This window comes from Eleutherodactylus coqui, chromosome 3 (assembly GCF_035609145.1).
Source record: "Eleutherodactylus coqui strain aEleCoq1 chromosome 3, aEleCoq1.hap1, whole genome shotgun sequence".
NCBI classification, from domain to species: domain Eukaryota; kingdom Metazoa; phylum Chordata; class Amphibia; order Anura; family Eleutherodactylidae; genus Eleutherodactylus; species Eleutherodactylus coqui.
In genome coordinates, this window is record NC_089839.1 from 150,563,100 (window position 1) to 150,581,503 (window position 18,404).

The 18,404-nt window shown below is 52.8% G+C and overlaps 1 pseudogene; it reads right to left on the minus strand.

Annotated features, from left to right (window-relative positions):
• The window catches only part of LOC136620182 (protein polybromo-1-like), a 48,360-nt pseudogene that overhangs the window by 24,625 nt on the left and 5,331 nt on the right, over positions 1 to 18,404 (minus strand).

Genomic DNA, 18,404 nt, shown 5'->3' on the forward strand with positions numbered 1-18,404 from the left:
CCTTTATAGACATGAAGCTCAAACCTAATGACATGGTGTACAGCCTGGCCACGAGTTCTTGCACACCACTACATGCTGTATTTACCTTTCTTCTCCTCCTCTCTTTTGACCTTGTCTTCTTCTAATTCTTTTGGCAGCTTTTCCTTCTTTTCCTTCTCCACATCATTGTGAAGGTGTTTGGTTGTGTAGCTCAAGGCTGGAGAAAGAAGGATCTCGCCGTTTTTGCAAAGTTCATCTCTTATCTTAATAAAGAACTGTTGAAGCTCTACAGAGTCCTCGTAGATTTCAGAGTCCGTCCTTTGTAGAAGAAAAAAGGGATGAGAAGCACGTTGAAGACTCATCAATGAAGACACTTAAGCTGCCCATACACCTTCAACAACTGTCAGAAGAGCCGTCTCCACCGGTAAGGGTGCAAAACGTCTGACACGTTTCCACATGAAGAAGTGACGTCACTTTTGAATATGTATACACGTGGAATCAGTCTTGCCACATCTTCTCCTCCCCTAGCGGCTCCCCCTGGGTCACCTCAACGCAAGCCGGCCGCATCCTCTTCCTCCTGTTATGGAGTGTCCATTCTCTGTAGTCTCCTTCCTGCAGGGTATTGTACGTTACGTCACTAGTGACGTAGCGTTCACTGCCTAGCACAGAATGCTGAGCTGATGCAGAGACTGCGCATGCGCGCTGTCTCGCCGCGAGTGTTCATACACTATTGTCGCAAAACAGCGTGCATGTGCAGTCTCTGCATTAGCTCGGCGCTCCATGCTGGGCAGTGAATGCTACATCACTAGTGACTGGGTACACTGACCTGCAGGAAGCAGAATGCCGAGAATCTATGTAACATCACAGGAAGAAGAGGGTACAGCCGGCTGGAGGCGAGGTGACCCGGCGGACTGCAGGAGCCAGGAGAAGATCGGGGAGGAGAAGATGCAGTAAGAAGACTGGGGAGGAATAGGTAAATATTGTTGTCTTTTTTTTTCAATCTCTGACATGTGTCACTTTAACATAGCATAACTGTAAAGTTTTTGCATACCCAAGTAATTCTAAGATTGTTTTTTTGCCACATATTGTAAAAATAGACTGACAATTTGTGTATATTTAGCGCCAAAATTGGAAAAATTTTGAAAAAAAAAATTGTAATTTTAATCACATCTTCAACTGCAATATCTCAAATTATGTGCAAACATATTATACAAATTTCCATCCGTTTACTTTATTCTGGAAGCACATTGGAAAAACGTTTACATTTTGTATGTCTAAATGGTTGAAAAACACCCTAACATTAAATATTAACATTTTGAGGAACACTTTGTTTTGTTTTTCCTTTGTTTTCCTGCACCAAGCCAAGCTTGCAAAGGCGCATAGGTGTCAGAATGATAGACACCCCCACAAATTACCCCATTTTAAAAACTACACCCCTTACTGTATTCACTGAGGGGGGTCATGAGCATTTTTACCTCACAGTTTCTTTTCACGAGTTAATGCAATTTAGAGGAGAAAGAAAAAAAAAATCATATTTTTGCTAATATGTCATTTTAAAGGCATTTTTTTTCTATAGTACACATGAAAATGAGGATTTACAGCTCAAAATGGATGTTTGTCCTGTGTTCAGAAACATAGCCGTTGTGGCCCTAGTCATATGTCCGTATGAGCAACGGAGCCCAAACCAAAAGCAGCAGCGGGTGGCTTTCAGAACAGAGATTTAGCTTAAGTGTTTTAGGCCCCATAGCCCACTTTTAGAGCCCTTGAGCCGCCAAAACGATGGAGAACCCCCACAAATGACCTCATTTTAAAAACTAGACCCCTTAACAAATTCATCGTATTTTGACCCCACAGTATTTGAATAAATCTAAGCAAAGCAGAAGCAAAAAATTACGATTTTCATTTTTTGGCAATTGTGTCATTTTAAAAGCTGTTTTTTGTACAGCACATATATGAATGAAGATTTACACCCCAAAATGGATCCCTGTTTGTTCTGTGTTCACGAACATTCCAATTGAAGCCCGAATCTGACCGGACACATGAATAGGTTTGTAATGGAGGGGACACCCTTTGGCTTTGAGGCCACAACTGAGTAAATTCCAGGCCCAATTGCTCACTTGTAGAGCCATCAAGATGCCAAAACTAATGACCACTAATGACCCCATTTTGAAATCAAGCACCCCTTAGCCCATTTATCTAGGTGTGTACTTTAAGCATTCTTACCCCACAGTTTTTTCCCCAAAATTATGAAGCATGTGAAAAATACATATAATTAAATTTTTTTCACTTTCATAGATATTCTTTTTTCAACCAGGAAAAACTGGAGAGACTCACCCCAAATTTTATAGCACTAGGTCTTCTATGTTCTGCAATACCCCCATCATATCCCCAATCTGTTTACTGGACACATGATTAGGCCCATAATGGAGGGAGCATCCATTGGATTTCAGGACACAGCTGAGTAACATTCAGGCTCAATTGCCCACTTACTTAGGAAAAAAAATGGACTCCCTAAAAATAATCCCATCTCCTTTCTGGCATTTCCCAAATCTTAGATAAAAGTAATTATGTAAACAGTGTGGTATGTCCGAGGACAAGGGTAATTACGGAGGCCTGGATGGGCACATGGGGCAATAAAACCGGGTATCCCTCCTCCTCCCATGCTTTTTGGGGGGTATTTCTTGACCTCAGTGGCAGGGATGGGGTGTAGAAAGTGGTGCCCTGTGAGGCTTGGTAAGCTTGCTGAGGTCCGGCGGTCTCTCACAGAAGGCGCTCAACAAGCTGCTCCCGGAACTGCAGGAATGGCGAGCGTTCCCGGGGCTTCTTGTAAATTACGTATTACAGGTAGCGGTCTGAATAACGCCGGCTTCACACAGCCGGATGTGGAATCAGCTTATGGCGGCATAATGTACTGCACATAACTGTGTTCTCACACAGGCGGTCATGCGCACTCCACCTTTTTGTTTGTTTGTATTTCCTGTGCTGTTTAATCATGTATGGGCTGCGGCGAATATCTGCGACCATACAGCACAACGGGGTCTATGTTGCAGATATCCGCGGTAAAAGCGAGCATTCTGCGTTCTATTTTTTTTTTGTTAGTGGATTATGTAATTCCGACCACTAATGTGAGCGCAATTGTTTAATTCAATGCACTTCACTGTTCCACATACTACTGCAAATCAAACTTAAAAAAACTATATAAACTTTTATGCGATCGCCGCTATCCATTGGATAATGGCAATCGCGTAATTGGGGGGTCACATGCCGTAGCACCCACACGATAGCTCCAGGATTTTGGGTAACTCTGGTAGCCGATAGCAGGGAACTGTCGTACGCACAGACCTCAGGCCTTTACTCTACAGGGCCGGCATGCTTTTACGGACATGTAGACTAAAGCCCAGACACGCAGGAGGGGAAAACACGTATGGTCACTAAGGGGTTAACTTCTCTTTGGTTGAATTTCACTGGAGGAAATAATGCAGAGCAATCCGTACATTTAGTGCAGCGACATGAAATGTAATTATTTAGTAAAGCGCACGCATTTTTAATTGGGTCCTACAGAAGACGATTGGAGGATCTGCAGCCCGATATCAATAAATGTCACTATGAAGGCTGAATAAGATCTGTAGAAATGGAGGACTCAAAAAAATAACAAAAAAAAGTGTGATAACATACATTATATCTACCCAAAACATGCTACCACCTGCAGATCGCCCCAAAAAAGTCCTTAGGGTGACTACCCACTAGCCTTTGCGAATTTGCTCCTTTTTTTCCCAGGTGTATAGGGGCTTTCTAATGTTAAAAACGCATCGCCGCAAAAAAAAAACACCCAAAAAACGCAATTTACCGCGAAATCACGTTTTTGCACAATGCAGTTTAAACAAGTCCCATAGGCCCCTGGAGAGAAAAAAATGCGAATTCCGCAGTGAAAAAGAATTGTATTGGGTAGTCAACCGTATACAGCAAAAATAAAAAATATATAAAAACCTTGTGACTTGAGAAATGGAGATGAAAATACCCCAAAATAAGTTGCATCATTAGGTCCAGCCCATGTCACTAAGGGGTTAATGCTTTAACCATGATACACAGGACAACATTGGCAGTTATAATGACATCACATGACATCACAATGGGCTCAGAATGTTCAAAGCTCTAACCAGAGCCATCTTGCATCATTTGAGTTTGACAACTTGAAGAGGCCAGACAGCAGGTACGCAGCTGGCGGGGTGGGGAGGGGAGGTGCCCTGGGCGTCCCAATGGCAGCTGGCGGGGTGGTGAGGGTCCCTGGGCGCCCCAAAGGGAGCTGGCGGGGTGGTGAGGGGCCCTGAGCGCCCCAAAGGCAGCTGGTGGGGTGGTGAGGGGCCCTGGCGCCCCAAAGGCAGCTGGCGGGGTGAAGAGGGGCCCTGGGCGCCCCAAAGGCAGCTGGCGGGGTGAAGAGGGGCCCTGGGCGCCCCAAAGGCAGCTGGCGGGATGAAGAGGGGCCCTGGACGCCCCAAAGGCAGCTGGCGGGGTGAAGAGGGGCCCTGGACGCCCCAAAGGCAGCTGGCGGGGTGGTGAAGGGCCCTGGGCGCCCCAATGGCAGCTGGCAGGGTGGTGAGGGGCCCTGGGTGCCCCAATGGCAGCTGACAGGGTGGTGAGGGGCCCTGGGCCCGCAGCGGATTAGCCGTCCCGTGTGGACGAGATTTCTGAGAAATCTCATCCACATGGCTGGCTAATACCGAGATTAGCGGCCGCGGTGGGTTTTGCCGCGGCCGATCTACTGCGGCAAAACCGCGGCAAATCCGCCCTGTGTGAATCCAGCCTTAAGGTAGATCACAGCCTTTTTATACTATTGGATAACGCCGATCACGTGACCGGGGACCACTCATTCGGGCCTCCGGTCACTGCTTAAAGCTCTTGGCTACCTTTGGTAGTCAGGAGCAAGGGGATTTTAAATTTTCTGGGCCCTACCCGGCTTCTGCGTATGTGTCCGTCATGTTGCCGGCGTGCGCATGCACAGAATTCACGGAAGGTCCACGGATAAAGATCCCATCGGGGGTCTAATCCAGGGGCCTTAGATAAGTTATCTCATCTTACCCTAAAAAATACGATTTTTTTAAACGTTACTTGATCGCTTTTATCATCGGATAACAAAGATCAGGTGACCGGAGGGGGGGAGGAGCTTAAAAAAAATATAAACTTTTAGGTGATCGCCGCTATCCATTGGATAATGGCAATCGCGTAATTGGAGGGTCACATGCCGTAGCCCCCACACGATAGCTCCAGGATCTTGGGTACCTCTGGTAGCCGATAGCAGGGCAATGTCATACGCACAGACCTCAGGCCTTTACTCTACAGGGCCGGCATGCTTTTACGGACATGTAGACTAAAGCCCAGACACGCAGGAGGGGAAAACACGTATGGTCACTAAGGGGTTAACTTCTCTTTGGTTGAATTTCACTGGAGGAAATAATGCAGAGCAATCCGTACATTTAGTGCAGCGACATGAAATGTAATTATTTAGTAAAGCACACGCATTTTTAATTGGGTCCTACAGAAGACGATTGGAGGATCTGCAGCCCGATATCAATAAATGTCACTATGAAGGCTGAATAAGATCTGTAGAAATGGAGGACTCAAAAAAATAACAAAAAAAAGTGTGATAACATACATTATATCTACCCAAAACATGCTACCACCTGCAGATCGCCCAAAAAAAGTCCTTAGGGTGACTACCCACTAGCCTTTGCGAATTTGCTCCTTTTTTTCCCAGGTGTATAGGGGCTTTCTAATGTTAAAAACGCATCGCCGCAAAAAAAACACCCAAAAAACGCAATTTACCGCGAAATCACGTTTTTGCACAATGCAGTTTAAACAAGTCCCATAGGCCCCTGGAGAAAAAAAAAATGCGAATTCCGCAGTGAAAAAGAATTGTATTGGGTAGTCGACCGTATACAGCAAAAATAAAAAATATATAAAAACCTTGTGACTTGAGAAATGGAGATGAAAATACCCCAAAATAAGTTGCATCATTAGGTCCAGCCCATGTCACTAAGGGGTTAATGCTTTAACCATGATACACAGGACAACATTGGCAGTTATAATGACATCACATGACATCACAATGGGCTCAGAATGTTCAAAGCTCTAACCAGAGCCATCTTGCATCATTTGAGTTTGACAACTTGAAGAGGCCAGACAGCAGGTACGCAGCTGGTGGGGTGGGGAGGGGCCCTGGGCGCCCCAATGGCAGCTGGCGGGGTGGTGAGGGGCCCTGGGCGCCCCAAAGGCAGCAGGCGGGGTGGTGAGGGGCCCTGGGCGCCCCAAAGGCAGCTGGCGGGGTGGTGAGGGGCCCTGGGCGCCCCAAAGGCAGCTGGCGGGGTGGTGAGGGGCCCTGGGCGCCCCAAAGGCAGCTGGCGGAGTGAAGAGGGGCCCTGGACGCCCCAAAGGCAGCTGGCGGGGTGGTGAAGGGCCCTCGGCGCCCCAATGGCAGCTGGCAGGGTGGTGAGGGGCCCTGGGTGCCCCAATGGCAGCTGGCGGGGTGGTGAGGGGCCCTGGGCCCGCAGCGGATTAGCCGTCCCGTGTGGACGAGATTTCTGAGAAATCTCATCCACATGGCTGGCTAATACCGAGATTAGCGGCCGCGGGCGGTTTTGCCGCGGCCGATCTTCTGCGGCAAAACCGCGGCAAATCCGCCCTGTGTGAATCCAGCATTAAGGTAGATCACAGCCTTTTTATACTATTGGATAACGCCGATCACGTGACTGGGGACCACTCATTCGGGCCTCCGGTCACTGCTTAAAGCTCTTGGCTACCTTTGGTAGTCAGGAGCAAGGGGATTTTAAATTTTCTGGGCCCTACCCGGCTTCTGCGTATGTGTCCGTCATGTTGCCGGCGTGCGCATGCACAGAATTCAGGGAAGGTCCACGGATAAAGATCCCATCGGGGGTCTAATCCAGGGGCCTTAGATAAGTTATCTCATCTTACCCTAAAAAATAAAATTTTTTTAAACGTTACTTGATCGCTTTTATCATCGGATAACAAAGATCAGGTGACCGGAGGGGGGGAGGAGCTTAAAAAAAATATAAACTTTTATGTGATCGCCGCTATCCATTGGATAATGGCAATCGCGTAATTGGAGGGTCACATGCCGTAGCCCCCACACGATAGCTCCAGGATCTTGGGTACCTCTGGTAGCCGATAGCAGGGAACTGTCGTATGCACAGACCTCAGGCCTTTACTCTACAGGGCCGGCATGCTTTTACGGACATGTAGACTAAAGCCCAGACACGCAGGAGGGGAAAACATGTATGGTCACTAAAGGGTTAACTTCTCTTTGGTTGAATTTCACTGGAGGAAATAATGCAGAGCAATCCGTACATTTAGTGCAGTGACATGAAAATTAATTATTTAGTAAAGCGCACGCATTTTTAATTGGGTCCTACAGAAGACGATTGGAGGATCTGCAGCCCGATATCAATAAATGTCACTATGAAGGCTGAATAAGATCTGTAGAAATGGAGGACTCAAAAAAAATAACAAAAAAAAGTGTGATAACATACATTATATCTACCCAAAACATGCTACCACCTGCAGATGGCCAAACAAAAGCAAGTCCTTAGGGTGACTACCCACTAGCGTTTGTGAATTTGCTCCTTTTTTGCCCCAGGTGTATGGGGCTTTCTAATGTTAAAAACGCATCATGGCAAAATCGCAATTTACTGTGAAATCACGATTTTGCGCAATGCAATTTTGACAAGTCCCATAGGCCCCTGGAGAAAAAAAACACTGCGAATTTCGCAGTGAAGAAAAAAACTGTATTAGGTGGTCAACCTTACACAGCAAAAATAAAAAAAATTAAAAAAAAACCTATGACTTGAGAAATAGAGATGAAATTACCCCAAAATAAGTTGCATCATTAGGTCCAGCCCATGTCACTAAGGGGTTAATGCTTTAACCATGATACACAGGACAACATTGGCAGTTATTATGACATCACATGACATCGCAATGGGCTCAGAATGTTCAAAGCTCTAACCAAAGCCATCTTGCATCACTTGAGTTTGACAACTTGAAGAGGCCAGACGGTAGGTACGCAGCTGGCGGGGTGGGGAGGGGAGGTGCCCTGGGCGCCCCAATGGCAGTTGGCGGGGTGCTGAGGGGCCCTGGGCACGCCAAAGGCAGCTGGCAGGGTGGTGAGGGGCCCTGGGCGCCCCAAAGGCAGCTGGCGGGGTGGTGAGGGGCCCTGGGCGCCCCAAAGGCAGCTGGCGGGGTGGTGAGGGGCCCTTAGGGGCCCTGGGCGCCCCAATGGCAGCTGGCGGGGTGGTGAGAGGCCCTGGACGCCCCAAAGGCAGCTGGCGGGGTGGTGAGTGGCCCTGGGCGCCCCAAAGGCAGCTGGCGGGGTGGTGAGGGGCCCTGAGCACCCCAAAGGCAGCTGGCGGGGCGGTGAAGGGCCCTGGGCGCCCCAAAGGCAGCTGGCGGGGTGGTGAGGGGCCCTGGGCGCCCCAAAGGCAGCTGGCGGGGTGGTGAGGGGCCCTGAGGGGCCCTGGGCGCCCCAAAAGCAGCTGGCGGGGTGGTGAGGGGCCCTGGACGCCCCAAAGGCAGCTGGCGGGGTGGTGAGGGGCCCTGGGCGCCCCAAAGGCAGCTGGCGGGGTGGTGAGGGGCCCTGGGCGCCCCAAAGGCAGCTGGCGGGGTGGTGAGGGGCCCTGGGCGCCCCAAAGGCAGCTGGCGGGGTGGTGAGGGGCCCTGAGGGGCCCTGGGTGCCCCAATGGCAGCTGGCGGGGTGGTGAGGGGCCCTGGACGCCCCAAAGGCAGCTGGCGGGGTGGTGAGGGGCCCTGGGTGCCCCAAAGGCAGCTGGCAGGGTGGTGAGGGGCCCTGAGCGCCCCAAAGGCAGCTGGCGGGGTGATGAGGGGCCCTGGGCGCCCCAAAGGCAGCTGGCGGGGTGGTGAGGGACCCTGGGCGCCCCAAAGGCAGCTGGCAGGGTGGTGAGGGGCCCTGGGCGCCCCAAAGGCAGCTGGCGGGGTGGTGAGGGGCCCTGAGGGGCTCTGGGCGCCCCAAAAGCAGCTGGCGGGGTGGTGAGGGGCCCTGGGCGCCCCAAAAGCAGCTGGCGGGGTGGTGAGGGGCCCTGGGCGCCCCAAAGGCCGCTGGCGGGGTGGTAAGGGGCCCTGGGCGCCCCAAAGGCAGCTCGCGGGGTGGTGAGGGGCCCTGGGCTCTCCAATGGCAGCTGGCGGGGTGGTGAGGGGCCCTGAGGGGCCCTGGGCGCCCCAAAGGCAGCTGGCGGGTGGTGAGGTGCCCTGGGCGCCCCAAAGGCAGCTGTGGGGTGGTGAGGGGCCCTGGGTGCCCCAAAGGCAGCTGCGGGGTTGTGAGAGGCCCTGGGCGCCCCAAAGGCAGCTGGCGGGGTGGTGAGGGGCCCTGGGCGCCCCAAAGGCAGCTGGCGGGGTGGTGAGGGGCCCTGGGCGCCCCAAAGGCAGCTGGCGGGGTGGTGAGGGGCCCTGGGCGCCCCAAAGGCAGCTGGCGGGGTGGTGAGGGGCCCTGGGCGCCCCAAAAGCAGCTGGCGGGGCGGTGAGGGGCCCTGGGCGCCCCAAAAGCAGCTGGCGGGGCGGTGAGGGGCCCTGGGCGCCCCAAAGGCAGCTGGGGGGTGGTGAGGGGCCCTGGGCGCCCCAAAGGCAGCAGGCAGGGTGGTGAGGGGCCCTGGGCGCCCCAAAGGCAGCTGGCGGAGTGGTGAGGGGCCCTGGGCGCCCCAAAGGCAGCTGGCGGGGTGGTGAGGGGCCCTGGGCGCTCCAAAGGCAGCTGGCGGGGTGGTGAGGGGCCCTGGGCGCCCCAAAGGCAGCTGGCGGGGTGGTGAGGGGCCCTGAGGGGCCCTGGGCGCCCCAATGGCAGCTGGCGGGGTGGTGAGGGGCCCTGGACGCCCCAAAGGCAGCTGGCGGGGTGGTGAGGGGCCCTGGGCGCCCCAAAGGCAGCTGGCGGGGTGGTGAGGGGCCCTGGGCGCCCCAAAGGCAGCTGGCGGGGTGGTGAGGGGCCCTGGGTGCCCCAATGGCAGCTGGCAGGGTGGTGAGGGGCCCTGGGCCCGCAGCAGATTAGCCGTCCCGTGTGGACGAGATTTCTGAGAAATCTCATCCACATGGCTGGCTAATACCGAGATTAGCGGCCGCGGTGGGTTTTGCCGCGGCCGATCTACTGCGGCAAAACCGCGGCAAATCCGCCCTGTGTGAATCCAGCCTTAAGGTAGATCACAGCCTTTTTATACTATTGGATAACGCCGATCACGTGCCCGGGGACCACTCATTCGGGCCTCCGGTCACTGCTTAAAGCTCTTGGCTACCTTTGGTAGTCAGGAGCAAGGGGATTTTAAATTTTCTGGGCCCTACCCGGCTTCTGCGTATGTGTCCGTCATGTTGCCGACGTGCGCATGCACAGAATTCACGGAAGGTCCACGGATAAAGATCCCATCGGGGGTCTAATCCAGGGGCCTTAGATAAGTTATCTCATCTTACCCTAAAAAATACGATTTTTTTAAACGTTACTTGATCGCTTTTATCATCGGATAACAAAGATCAGGTGACCGGAGGGGGGGAGGAGCTTAAAAAAAATATAAACTTTTATGTGATCGCCGCTATCCATTGGATAATGGCAATCGCGTAATTGGAGGGTCACATGCCGTAGCCCCCACACGATAGCTCCAGGATCTTGGGTACCTCTGGTAGCCGATAGCAGGGCAATGTCGTACGCACAGACCTCAGGCCTTTACTCTACAGGGCCGGCATGCTTTTACGGACATGTAGACTAAAGCCCAGACACGCAGGAGGGGAAAACACGTATGGTCACTAAGGGGTTAACTTCTCTTTGGTTGAATTTCACTGGAGGAAATAATGCAGAGCAATCCGTACATTTAGTGCAGCGACATGAAATGTAATTATTTAGTAAAGCACACGCATTTTTAATTGGGTCCTACAGAAGACGATTGGAGGATCTGCAGCCCGATATCAATAAATGTCACTATGAAGGCTGAATAAGATCTGTAGAAATGGAGGACTCAAAAAAATAACAAAAAAAAGTGTGATAACATACATTATATCTACCCAAAACATGCTACCACCTGCAGATCGCCCAAAAAAAGTCCTTAGGGTGACTACCCACAAGCCTTTGCGAATTTGCTCCTTTTTTTCCCAGGTGTATAGGGGCTTTCTAATGTTAAAAACGCATCCCCGCAAAAAAAACACCCAAAAAACGCAATTTACCGCGAAATCACGTTTTTGCACAATGCAGTTTAAACAAGTCCCATAGGCCCCTGGAGAAAAAAAAATGCGAATTCCGCAGTGAAAAAGAATTGTATTGGGTAGTCAACCGTATACAGCAAAAATAAAAAATATATAAAAACCTTGTGACTTGAGAAATGGAGATGAAAATACCCCAAAATAAGTTGCATCATTAGGTCCAGCCCATGTCACTAAGGGGTTAACGCTTTAACCATGATACACAGGACAACATTGGCAGTTATAATGACATCACATGACATCACAATGGGCTCAGAATGTTCAAAGCTCTAACCAGAGCCATCTTGCATCACTTGAGTTTGACAACTTGAAGAGGCCAGACAGCAGGTACGCAGCTGGCGGGGTGGGGAGGGGAGGTGCCCTGGGTGCCCCAATGGCAGCTGGCGGGGTGGTGAGGGGCCCTGGGCGCCCCAAAGGCAGCAGGCAGGGTGGTGAGGGGCCCTGGGTGCCCCAATGGCAGCTGGCGGGGTGGTGAGGGGCCCTGGGCGCCCCAAAGGCAGCAGGCAGGGTGGTGAGGGGCCCTGGGCGCCCCAAAGGCAGCTGGCGGGGTGGTGAGGGGCCCTGGGCGCCCCAAAAGCAGCTGGCGGGGTGGTGAGGGGCCCTGGTGCCCCAAAGGCAGCTGGCGGGGTGAAGAGGGGCCCTGGGCGCCCCAAAGGCAGCTGGCGGGGTGAAGAGGGGCCCTGGGCGCCCCAAAGGCAGCTGGCGGGATGAAGAGGGGCCCTGGACGCCCCAAAGGCAGCTGGCGGGGTGAAGAGGGGCCCTGGACGCCCCAAAGGCAGCTGGCGGGGTGGTGAAGGGCCCAGGGTGCCCCAATGGCAGCTGGCAGGGTGGTGAGGGGCCCTGGGTGCCCCAATGGTAGCTGGCAGGGTGGTGAGGGGCCCTGGGCCCGCAGCGGATTAGCCGTCCCGTGTGGACGAGATTTCTGAGAAATCTCATCCACATGGCTGGCTAATACCGAGATTAGCGGCCGCGGGCGGTTTTGCCGCGGCCGATCTACTGCGGCAAAACCGCGGCAAATCCGCCCTGTGTGAATCCAGCCTTAAGGTAGATCACAGCCTTTTTATACTATTGGATAACGCCGATCACGTGACCGGGGACCACTCATTCGGGCCTCCGGTCACTGCTTAAAGCTCTTGGCTACCTTTGGTAGTCAGGAGCAAGGGGATTTTAAATTTTCTGGGCCCTACCCGGCTTCTGCGTATGTGTCCGTCATGTTGCCGGCGTGCGCATGCACAGAATTCACGGAAGGTCCACGGATAAAGATCCCATCGGGGGTCTAATCCAGGGGCCTTAGATAAGTTATCTCATCTTACCCTAAAAAATACGATTTTTTTAAACGTTACTTGATCACTTTTATCATCGGATAACAAAGATCAGGTGACCGGAGGGGGGGAGGAGCTTAAAAAAAATATAAACTTTTAGGTGATCGCCGCTATCCATTGGATAATGGCAATCGCGTAATTGGTGGGTCACATGCCGTAGCCCCCACACGATAGCTCCAGGATCTTGGGTACCTCTGGTAGCCGATAGCAGGGCAATGTCATACGCACAGACCTCAGGCCTTTACTCTACAGGGCCGGCATGCTTTTACGGACATGTAGACTAAAGCCCAGACACGCAGGAGGGGAAAACACGTATGGTCACTAAGGGGTTAACTTCTCTTTGGTTGAATTTCACTGGAGGAAATAATGCAGAGCAATCCGTACATTTAGTGCAGCGACATGAAATGTAATTATTTAGTAAAGCACACGCATTTTTAATTGGGTCCTACAGAAGACGATTGGAGGATCTGCAGCCCGATATCAATAAATGTCACTATGAAGGCTGAATAAGATCTGTAGAAATGGAGGACTCAAAAAAATAACAAAAAAAAGTGTGATAACATACACTATATCTACCCAAAACATGCTACCACCTGCAGATCGCCCAAAAAAAGTCCTTAGGGTGACTACCCACTAGCCTTTGCGAATTTGCTCCTTTTTTTCCCAGGTGTATAGGGGCTTTCTAATGTTAAAAACGCATCGCCGCAAAAAAAACACCCAAAAAACGCAATTTACCGCGAAATCACGTTTTTGCACAATGCAGTTTAAACAAGTCCCATAGGCCCCTGGAGAAAAAAAAAATGCGAATTCCGCAGTGAAAAAGAATTGTATTGGGTAGTCGACCGTATACAGCAAAAATAAAAAATATATAAAAACCTTGTGACTTGAGAAATGGAGATGAAAATACCCCAAAATAAGTTGCATCATTAGGTCCAGCCCATGTCACTAAGGGGTTAATGCTTTAACCATGATACACAGGACAACATTGGCAGTTATAATGACATCACATGACATCACAATGGGCTCAGAATGTTCAAAGCTCTAACCAGAGCCATCTTGCATCACTTGAGTTTGACAACTTGAAGAGGCCAGACAGCAGGTACGCAGCTGGTGGGGTGGGGAGGGGCCCTGGGCGCCCCAATGGCAGCTGGCGGGGTGGTGAGGGGCCCTGGGCGCCCCAAAGGCAGCAGGCGGGGTGGTGAGGGGCCCTGGGCGCCCCAAAGGCAGCTGGCGGGGTGGTGAGGGCCCTGGGCGCCCCAAAGGCAGCTGGCGGAGTGAAGAGGGGCCCTGGACGCCCCAAAGGCAGCTGGCGGGGTGGTGAAGGGCCCTGGGCGCCCCAATGGCAGCTGGCAGGGTGGTGAGGGGCCCTGGGTGCCCCAATGGCAGCTGGCGGGGTGGTGAGGGGCCCTGGGCCCGCAGCGGATTAGCCGTCCCGTGTGGACGAGATTTCTGAGAAATCTCATCCACATGGCTGGCTAATACCGAGATTAGCGGCCGCGGGCGGTTTTGCCGCGGCCGATCTTCTGCGGCAAAACCGCGGCAAATCCGCCCTGTGTGAATCCAGCCTTAAGGTAGATCACAGCCTTTTTATACTATTGGATAACGCCAATCACGTGACTGGGGACCACTCATTCGGGCCTCCGGTCACTGCTTAAAGCTCTTGGCTACCTTTGGTAGTCAGGAGCAAGGGGATTTTAAATTTTCTGGGCCCTACCCGGCTTCTGCGTATGTGTCCGTCATGTTGCCGGCGTGCGCATGCACAGAATTCAGGGAAGGTCCACGGATAAAGATCCCATCGGGGGTCTAATCCAGGGGCCTTAGATAAGTTATCTCATCTTACCCTAAAAAATACAATTTTTTTAAACGTTACTTGATCGCTTTTATCATCGGATAACAAAGATCAGGTGACCGGAGGGGGGGAGGAGCTTAAAAAAAATATAAACTTTTATGTGATCGCCGCTATCCATTGGATAATGGCAATCGCGTAATTGGAGGGTCACATGCCGTAGCCCCCACACGATAGCTCCAGGATCTTGGGTACCTCTGGTAGCCGATAGCAGGGAACTGTCGTATGCACAGACCTCAGGCCTTTACTCTACAGGGCCGGCATGCTTTTACGGACATGTAGACTAAAGCCCAGACACGCAGGAGGGGAAAACATGTATGGTCACTAAAGGGTTAACTTCTCTTTGGTTGAATTTCACTGGAGGAAATAATGCAGAGCAATCCGTACATTTAGTGCAGCGACATGAAAATTAATTATTTAGTAAAGCGCACGCATTTTTAATTGGGTCCTACAGAAGACGATTGGAGGATCTGCAGCCCGATATCAATAAATGTCACTATGAAGGCTGAATAAGATCTGTAGAAATGGAGGACTCAAAAAAAATAACAAAAAAAAGTGTGATAACATACATTATATCTACCCAAAACATGCTACCACCTGCAGATGGCCAAACAAAAGCAAGTCCTTAGGGTGACTACCCACTAGCGTTTGTGAATTTGCTCCTTTTTTGCCCCAGGTGTATGGGGCTTTCTAATGTTAAAAACGCATCATGGCAAAATCGCAATTTACTGTGAAATCACGATTTTGCGCAATGCAATTTTGACAAGTCCCATAGGCCCCTGGAGAAAAAAAACACTGCGAATTTCGCAGTGAAGAAAAAAACTGTATTAGGTGGTCAACCTTACACAGCAAAAATAAAAAAAATTAAAAAAAAACCTATGACTTGAGAAATAGAGATGAAATTACCCCAAAATAAGTTGCATCATTAGGTCCAGCCCATGTCACTAAGGGGTTAATGCTTTAACCATGATACACAGGACAACATTGGCAGTTATTATGACATCACATGACATCGCAATGGGCTCAGAATGTTCAAAGCTCTAACCAAAGCCATCTTGCATCACTTGAGTTTGACAACTTGAAGAGGCCAGACGGTAGGTACGCAGCTGGCGGGGTGGGGAGGGGAGGTGCCCTGGGCGCCCCAATGGCAGTTGGCGGGGTGCTGAGGGGCCCTGGGCACGCCAAAGGCAGCTGGCAGGGTGGTGAGGGGCCCTGGGCTCCCCAAAGGCAGCTGGCGGGGTGGTGAGGGGCCCTGGGCGCCCCAAAGGCAGCTGGCGGGGTGGTGAGGGGCCCTTAGGGGCCCTGGGCGCCCCAATGGCAGCTGGCGGGGTGGTGAGAGGCCCTGGACGCCCCAAAGGCAGCTGGTGGGGTGGTGAGTGGCCCTGGGCGCCCCAAAGGCAGCTGGCGGGGTGGTGAGGGGCCCTGAGCACCCCAAAGGCAGCTGGCGGGGCGGTGAAGGGCCCTGGGCGCCCCAAAGGCAGCTGGCGGGGTGGTGAGGGGCCCTGGGTGCCCCAAAGGCAGCTGGCGGGGTGGTGAGGGGCCCTGAGGGGCCCTGGGCGCCCCAAAAGCAGCTGGCGGGGTGGTGAGGGGCCCTGGACGCCCCAAAGGCAGCTGGCGGGGTGGTGAGGGGCCCTGGGCGCCCCAAAGGCAGCTGGCGGGGTGGTGAGGGGCCCTGGGCGCCCCAAAGGCAGCTGGCGGGGTGGTGAGGGGCCCTGGGCGCCCCAAAGGCAGCTGGCGGGGTGGTGAGGGGCCCTGAGGGGCCCTGGGTGCCCCAATGGCAGCTGGCGGGGTGGTGAGGGGCCCTGGACGCCCCAAAGGCAGCTGGCGGGGTGGTGAGGGGCCCTGGGTGCCCCAAAGGCAGCTGGCAGGGTGGTGAGGGGCCCTGAGCGCCCCAAAGGCAGCTGGCGGGGTGATGAGGGGCCCTGGGCGCCCCAAAGGCAGCTGGCGGGGTGGTGAGGGACCCTGGGCGCCCCAAAGGCAGCTGGCAGGGTGGTGAGGGGCCCTGGGCGCCCCAAAGGCAGCTGGCGGGGTGGTGAGGGGCCCTGAGGGGCCCTGGGCGCCCCAAAGGCAGCTGGCGGGTGGTGAGGTGCCCTGGGCGCCCCAAAGGCAGCTGTGGGGTGGTGAGGGGCCCTGGGTGCCCCAAAGGCAGCTGCGGGGTTGTGAGAGGCCCTGGGCGCCCCAAAGGCAGCTGGCGGGGTGGTGAGGGGCCCTGGGCGCCCCAAAGGCAGCTGGTGGGGTGGTGAGGGGCCCTGGGCGCCCCAAAGGCAGCTGGCGGGGTGGTGAGGGGCCCTGGGCGCCCCAAAGGCAGCTGGCGGGGTGGTGAGGGGCCCTGGGCGCCCCAAAAGCAGCTGGCGGGGCGGTGAGGGGCCCTGGGCGGCCCAAAGACAGCTGGGGGGTGGTGAGGGGCCCTGGGCGCCGCAAAGGCAGCTGGGGGGTGGTGAGGGGCCCTGGGCGCCCCAAAGGCAGCTGGCGGAGTGGTGAGGGGCCCTGGGCGCCCCAAAGGCAGCTGGCGGGGTGGTGAGGGGCCCTGGGCGCTCCAAAGGCAGCTGGCGGGGTGGTGAGGGGCCCTGGGCGCCCCAAAGGCAGCTGGCGGGGTGGGGAGGGGTTTCTATAATACTTTAGATTGTAGGCTCTTAGAAGCAGGATATATATCTGTTTATAGTAGCAGCTTTCCTGCACCTATAATTACATATATATACACATACATACAGCAATAAGCAGCAGGACAGATTGGATCCAGGGTGATAACCGATCGCCACATCTGGGGTCAGGAAGGAATTTTTTTGCCCTCCTGAGGTAGAACTCTCCGGGGGGTTTTTTCGCCTTCCTCTGGATCTTTGGGTCCGGCGGCTCTCATCTCTGTGGTCTCCACCGGGCCGACCTGAGAGTCACTGTGATCCTTGCATCATTTAAAAGGGCCAGTAATATTTCATTACAATGTTGCTTATTTCTATTCTAATAAAAAATTCTATAAAATCGACATGGTGGTGTTTGTCTTTTGTCTAGATTTCTCCTTACACAGCGGTCATGATGAGAGTGATCGCTGCCGCCCCTTATTCTAGAAGTATATAATAATGTGAATCCTCTCCCAGTGACACGGCGGCAGCTGCTGCGGGACAGGAGCTATAGGGGGCTCCATATGGAGAGCTGAGAACATACAGCTCTACCTATAGTGATGTCATAAAGGCTTCTCCTGTCCCTCAGTTACAAGTGTTTGGGGGTTCAGTCTATGATGGGGGCGCTAATATTGTCCGTGTCCTCATGTCTACACAACAGACTAACTGAAAAAGACTGAAGACTGGACAAGAATGTCCAACTGAGTACAGAAGACACAACAGGGAGTCTTCCACACAGGGTGCAACAAGTAGCCATGGTGGCTCCTGATCCATACAAACCCCACACCTGAAGGGCATACATGTACGTCCTATTGGGTAAAGGGGATAAGTACCTCACAGTCGTCCCGTGCAAAAGTATCCTTAAAGGAAGTGTCCAGAATCAGAATATAATGCGAATGAAAATTTTGGGGGCTCAGGGACCCACTGGGGTTAAATTGTAACCAATCCAACCACAGCCTTTGCCATAAGCTTAAAAACCCTCAGTTGGGTCCCCCTTAAAAAGTAAAATGTATACATCAGGGGCGTTTCCTGGCGTATAAGCCAAACACGTCTAATCATGGAAAAACATAAGATGATGGACAGAGATAGACTCTGGAGGGTCTCTGTAGACCTGTATGCAGGCCAGAAGACCACAAGTATCAGTTCCATATATCAAAACTGTCTAGCAATATGCAAATAAGGGAAATGTAACAATACCTCTGCAGCGCCACCTATTGGATGGGCAGCATTCCTGCAAATCAATGCCCTACTCTTCATAAAGGTCTGTAGAGAAATGATTGGGAATTGTAAACCAAGTCAGAATCCATACACAGACAGCTGTTTCAGGGATTTTGCCCCTCATCAGTGTGCAGTAGGATGCTTGACTAGTAAGAGGCCTATGATGTGGGT